The following is a 6,903-nucleotide window of genomic DNA, read 5'->3' as shown; positions in this document are numbered from 1 at the left end:
TCCTCAACCCTCCAACAGGAACCACAGTTAAGAGGCAGAGGTGGGCTTCTCACCCCCGGATCAAGACAGCCAGGCTTTCCAAATCCTTGGCGCCATCTACCCCCCTCTGTCTCTATGGTTCAGTCCTAGCCCCTTGTCTGCTCACTTCCGGCCCCCAGACCCAAGCAGGCCAGTAATCTAACCCCAGGTTGGAGGGACCCCGGACACTCAGTCCCTGCAGCCTCGCCACTTTTAGGTGAGGGATCTGAGGGCCGCGGAGGAGAAAAGGCCACGAAAACACGTGAGCGGCAGCCGGCAGCAGGAGGCCAGGCAGCGCAACACACAGCCACAGCCCCTCAGAACGGCTGGGTCAAAGGCGGGAGGAGCCACAGTCGCCCGCTCCAGGGTACTCCTGCTCCGGAACAACGTGACGGGCTCCCGGGCCTCGGTGTGGAGCTGGGACGCTGAGGGGGCGTGGCCGTCGGGACCGTACCAAGAGCGCAGATTCGCAGGGGGAGGCCTGCCCCGGAAGCAAGCGCGCGGCCGGGTTGGGCGGAGCGGGCGCCGCCGCCAGCCACGCCCCCACCCCCGCGGCCGGCCCAGGAGGTGGTGGCGCCTCAGTGGTGCGGGCCTGCGTCCTGCTCCGGAGCTCGGAGTGCTGCCGGCTGTCCGTGGTGAGTGCGTGCGTCCGCCGACGTGGGGTGGACGAGTCCGGGTGCCAGGGCTCGGGGTGCGGGCGCTGCGGGGCCCGACGCATACCGGCCGCCTCGGCAGCCTGGGCCCTCGGCCCTGGGAAGGGCACTTTGGCCGGGGTGCTACCCGTTTCGCCCGATGCTAGCTTTGAAAGTGAGGCTCCCATCTCGGCCCTTCACTTCGATTTCACCTCTCACGGCGGCTTGAGGGTCGTCATTTCCACGGCAGAGGGTCCCGACGGGCCCTTCAGCGAGGATCCGGTCTCGGCCCACACTGCCACCCTCGGACTAAGCCACTTTTTCTCTCCGATCCTCACTTTCCCTGTCTGCACAGTGGGCCTCAGGAGGCGGCCAGTCAGAGGGTTAACTCCTGTGGGACGCTCTGGGTGAGTGCGGGCGGGACCCGAATCTGACCCCGGAGCATCAGGTGGGCTCAGTCTGGGGCTCAGGCAAGCCCGCCAGCCCGGCCTTTCCTGGGAAACTCTTGAGTGTCTGAGTGCGGGCAAAGTCCTGGCATCCATGGCGGGGAGCAGTGCTTCTTGCGGGCAGGTGTCTTGGCAGCCGCTACCACAAGTCTTTGACGGGCTCAACTGGGCAGCGTGACACTCTTAAGTTCGTGGGAGCAACTGGGTAAGAGGTCGAGGTCTCCTGGGCGGCGAGGGAGCTTGACCTCGAGTTTTTGCTTTTCATTTCTCTAGGAGAGTCACCATTGTGTAAGCTGGTGACCAATACAGGGGAATTTGGGGTTTTTTCAAAGAATGTGGCTGCCTCCTCTCTCAGACCCAGAAAATGTAGCCTTTCTTCTGGGCTTGACCGAAGTAGGGAATAGTGCTGTCGCCCCGGGAGACCGGGCTGGAGTGGATAGTCCTGGATTTGAACCTTGGCATCTTGGCAGGACACTACTTGGGAGCCTCTCCTTTTCTCCTCAGCAGCACAGATAGTGATACAGCCCACTTTGCGGGCCCCCACAGGACTGAGGTTCTGAGGATTAAAAGGGAGGGTCCTGGAGGGTGACATTTGAGAGCTGTAACGTTCTGTGTAAGCTGAGCAGTCAGCTAACCCTCTGGGATCCAGTGTCCTCACTATGTAATGCTGTAATTCCTCAGGCCCTCCTGTGTGAGAGAAGGCATTGATTCATTAATCTCTCACAGGTTCTGTCTACACAGATCCCATTTGAGTGGTTATGGGGTTAACCTGATTAGGAAAACAGTCCAGAAGTCCCAGTTAGTAAAGCAGTCAACCCAGAAGACTTCTCTTTGTGTCCCTCTAAGACATCCTAATTTTTCTCTTGAGAGTGTGGTCAGTCCTTGAGCTTCTCGTGATTTTCATACCACCTGAGGCAGAGAATTGTTTCATTGGGCAGGTAGCTTAATCATTATTGAAAAAATGGGTCTGCATTTCAGAGAATAGAGTATTAGCTTCCAGTGGTGTAGTGTTGAAAACTTCAAAGTGATCTTAACTCTCCCCAATTCTTTTGTGTCTGGTACTTGAAGAAAATTACAGGTGGGTTAGGTTTGAGGTGAAAGGAACTCCAGGGATGTACTTCAGCGCCTGGTAAAAGCAGCCTTGACTGCAGTCACCATAAGGCAAATGAGCCTCCTGGGTGATTTGAGTTTGTAAACAGCCACAGGAGTTGTTTGTTGCCTGACAAGCCTTAAATTTCAGGAGCTGCCAGTGACTTCGAATTGATCCTTCCTTAACCCCTTGAGAATCAGGATCTGGGTCAGGTAAGTTCTGTGTACTTAGGAGATAGGCTGTTTGAAATCAGAACTGCTTGGCAAATCCAGAATCTTAACATGGAATAATTCAAGTTAATAAGAATTTGGCTCTTAAGCACACCTCCCCACCAGCAATGGAGGCTTCTCTAATTGTAAGACTTCTCACAGTGCCAGAGGGCCCAGCTGCCCTTACAACATCTCTGCCTCCTTGTGCTTTAGGAAGGAGCAGGGCATTGGATTGGGGGTCAGGGAACTTGAGATCCAGCTCTGACACTAGCATTGCATGCCTCTCGGCAAACCACCCCAGGCCCGTGGGCCTCAGTTCAGTGCTACGGAATTTAACTTGTATGTCAGATTCATTTAAAAATTAAAGTCTGGCGGGAGGGTTTAGCTCAGTGTTGGTTTCATTAGCATGCACAAGGTCCTGGGTTCAATCTCCAGTACCTCCATTAAGAAATGAATACATAAATAAGCCTAATTACCTCCTCCTAGAAAATAAAAATAAATTTAAAAATAAATAAATAAAATCAGAAAAAAGTGAAATGGAGAAATGACTTATGAAAAATAATTTTTATGCTGTTTACAAAAATATTAAGGGCTCATTATTTTAAAAAGTGCTATTATAGAAATATGCAATATAATGAACATTCCTTCACAGTCTTACATAAAGACAAAAGATCACTGCTGGTGGTGTAGTATATAGTCTCCAGTTGTTTTTCTTTACATATAAGAACATCCGTTACCTAGATTTTTGTTTGTTTTTACTTAAAACAGCAGGAAGTTTTTGACTATTTAAATTTTAAACACAGAATTAAGATGAAACTTAATTCTGTTCTGAGGCTTGCTTTTATTCCTTAACATGATGTCTTTCTATATCACTCTGTAAAGATCTACCTCATTCTTTTTTTAAAATGTCATTCTTTGTAAAAATGACAGAATATTCCAGTAGCCAGTATTAATGAAAGCAATTTATGCTGTGTACAGTCTTTTGCTATTTTGGATTCTGCTACAATGATTAGTTTTGTTCTTTATCTTTGGACAATTGGACAAACATTTTTTCATAATGAATTCTTAGAAGGGGCAGAGCTAGAACAGTTATGAACTTTTAACACATCGATCGCCACATCACCCAAATCTGAGTGACAGTTGTGTTTCCTCAGAGGCACTCGATCCCCAGTGGGCAATCAACGTGTTAAATGTATTCATTTAACAGATGTTGACTACCTCCTGTGTACCAGCTACTATGTGAGGTGTCGGGTGTATAGCAGTGAACAAAACAGACAGATCCTCTGTGGATCTGACACATGGTTTGTCAGATGATATGCTTTCAGGTTTCAGATTCATTTGAAAATTAAAATCAGAAAAAAGTGAAATGGAGAAATGACTTTCTTTTTTTATAAAAGTGTATTTTTTCTGTTTACAAAAATATTAAATGCTCACATAAAAAGACTATTGCAGAACATGCTGCAGACAGCGAACGTCCTTCATAGCCTTATACTGAGACTTTTTCTCTGTGGAGAGAAAGTACAGAGGAGCATGTGTGTTTGTAGAAATGGTGTGATTTTAAATGTCAGTAGGTATTGCCAGACTTCCCTCCAGAAGCGATACCTTGTTACAGTCCCATCAACAGAGACTCATCATTTTTTAATTCGTAATTTGTGAAGACTAACTGCTAATGGCAGAGCTGCTTTTATTTCAGGGAAATTTGTGCCAGACTCTGTGCTAAGTTTACACTATGTATGCACATGTGTACAAGTACACACACACTATATATATATATACATATACATATATATTTTTTGGTTCTTCTGATGACTGGTGTTTGCATGCCCTCTTCACAGCTGGGGAGGCCACCTCCGAGATGACATCACTTGCTCAAGGCTATGAGCGTGAAGCTAAGGCCTCACGTAGGGCCATCTGCTTCCAGGGCCCTCCCTCCTCTTTCTGTGCAGTGTTATGTCATTTTCTGACTGCAGGGTTTTTTTGCTTTTTTTTTTTTTTTTGGTGGAAAGGAAATCTCCTAAAACATATAATTGCTTAATAATATGATTGTTCCTCCTCACTTCCAACACTGCAGTGCACAAGTGATTATATCTATCTTCTATGTTTCACTGTACATTTCATTATAATGTAAAAAACATACGTGAAATGAGTATCTTATAACAACATAAACTTTGCCAGTTATTATTATTATTATCTAGGCAAACAGAGCAAACAGAGCAAAACTGTTTTGCAGAGCAAAACTCCTGTGCAGTTATCTGGCATTGGATAGAACTTTAGACTCACTGGGCCAATGGGGAGAAGCTCCTGGGTCAGAGGTAGCTTCCCAGCTTATACAGGCACCAGCTTATATTGGTCCACACCAGGCCTTACTTTCTTCATCCACAATGTGAGGGAAAGAATCCGTGCTCAACCTGCCTCCTGGAACAGCTCAAGAGGTGTGTCTTTTCAATAGTGAATTCCCTTTATTCTTGACAGTGTTTCCATCCTGTCATCCCTGAGGAATGACACTTAGAAAACACATATTTGGCCTTGAGGCTCTCGAATTCCATGTTTAGGGCCTGGTTCAGCACTTGAGAACCCTGGCCTTAAGGGGAGCCAACGTTAGAGTAAATAGTGATGACCAAGTGTATTCAGTTCCTTCTTGAGATAATGCATGTGAGGCATTTACTCTTGGTGCTGAACATGCTTGTGTGTGCTGAGGAGCACTCAGGACAAGCTGCCTTTATGTGGGGGGTCATGTGAGGCCCCACAGAAGAGGGGCCATTTGAGTTGGGTCTTGCAGGGTTTGTAGGAGCTCACTGAGCCCACCAAGGCACACCCTCTCTGGGGCATGTAAGGGTAGAGGTTGCCTGAGGCTTGGAAATGATTGGGGCTGATCTGAAGGCATCTTGTGAACCATGCTAAGTGATGGGAAGGCTTTTAAATAGGTCAGTGATGTGACTAGCACAGAACATGTGTTCTTGTCTTGGGTTTTTGGACTCTTTTTTACTGTGCAATGTCCTCCTCTCTGATTGAGTTCATCATTTAGGAGTCTTACTCTGCCTAAATCATACTGTTTTAGAGCTCTACATTGTTAAAGTGTTTTTCCTTCCCTAACCCTCTCACCAAGTGAGGTATTAGTTGTGTGCCTGTTGGGGTGTGTGTGCGTGTGAGTGAAGGTGGCAGAGGAGTCCCATGGTGCAAATCATGGCTCTTTGCAGGCTGGTGGCTCCTGTTGGTTGGGTCCACTAGAGCCAAATTCATCAGCCTCTGTTATGCCTGATGCTGGCTGGCATGGCAACTCAGTTAATGCTTAGGGATGTTATGAACAGAGCATCTGGGGGACCTGGTTCTTCTCGCTGGCCAGTGGAAAAAACTGCTGACATGGGGGGCTTATTTATTTCACTTATCAAGAGGTGGCTGTGTTGGAGGGAAATCTAAGAATTATCCTTTAATTGGAGCACTGTGGGTTGAGGCAGTCTGATCTCCATTGCACAGCATCTGTACAGCTGAGAGAACTGTACCCCCAGAAATAAATCTGTTTCAAGGCTAACGTAGAATATAACCATGGGCCAAACTGTGGTGCCCTCCACTGTGGACTGGATTCTTTGGGAGATGTCCTGTGGTAGCAAAATAGAAGGGGAAAGCTGGCTTTTGTCCCCCTGGTTGTAATCACAGAGGAAGACGGACTCTGGGATGTGTCCTCTGATGTAGGGTTACAGAGTTTACGTCTCAGTGAAAGTTACGAATTATGTTTAGTCGTTAAAAAAAAAAAAACTCCCCTAGTTTTATCTTTAATGCCTTTTCCTGTGGCCCTGCCCACCCCATTCCTTTTCCCTCAGTTCAGCCTTTCATGTCACCTCTTCCTGTGATGCTTAGGTAAGAGCACCGTGACCCTGTGATACTTTGATCCTCACGGCAGGCACCGTCATTGCGTTGGGTAGACTGGGTCTGTACAAAGGTTCGAGGACTGGGTAGGAACACATGAACTTGCGCTCACCTTCTGTGAACCCAGATGTGTTGACTCTGTATCTGTGGGTCACTTGGGTCAGCTTCCAACCCTGTAAACAGGGGTGGCACTTCTTGAAAACACAGGAGAATGGATGGGCCAATTGTGCCCGGCTTCTTTCCAGAGTGAGGTTTAGGGTGAGACACATTCCAGGCACTGGAGTGTTGCCCGCCAGGGATTTGCGGTCTTGTACAGAAGGACATTTGTCAATTTCAGTGAAGGGTTTCAGCACCTTTGTGATTAAGAAACCACACGGCGTTACCTGGACACTTTGGACGCAGTCCCTTATGTAATATGATTTGCAAACTCTAAAAGGTCGTTTAGCACGAGTGCAGAGATGAGCCAGCCCTTCCCGCCTGCCTGAAACCCCCGCTGGCAGTCTGTCTCCCAATAGTGACCTCACCATTCCCTGATCCCTGCAGCTGTAAGGACGAAAGACATTTTCCCTTCTTCTTCCTGGGTTTCCGCCCCCACACAGTCCTGACAGTTTTTACTCTTTGAATCTCTTTCTACTGCTGTGGTC

The 6,903-nt window shown here is 47.8% G+C and overlaps 1 protein-coding gene across 3 annotated transcripts in view; it reads left to right on the top strand.

Annotated features, from left to right (window-relative positions):
• The first annotated feature begins 499 nt into the window (after positions 1–499).
• POR (cytochrome p450 oxidoreductase) overlaps positions 500–6,903 on the top strand; it is a 52,846-nt gene continuing 46,442 nt past the window's right edge. Inside the window, exon 1 of one of the 3 annotated variants that reach the window (XM_074345879.1) lies at positions 500–653. The gene's annotated coding sequence lies outside the window, so the exon portion shown is untranslated. The other 2 variants (XM_074345882.1, XM_074345880.1) reach the window with 2 other exon arrangements.

This window comes from Camelus bactrianus, chromosome 18 (assembly GCF_048773025.1).
Source record: "Camelus bactrianus isolate YW-2024 breed Bactrian camel chromosome 18, ASM4877302v1, whole genome shotgun sequence".
Lineage (NCBI taxonomy): Eukaryota > Metazoa > Chordata > Mammalia > Artiodactyla > Camelidae > Camelus > Camelus bactrianus.
Note: the sequence above shows the minus strand (reverse complement) of the source record. Positions and strands in the feature narration are given on the sequence as shown.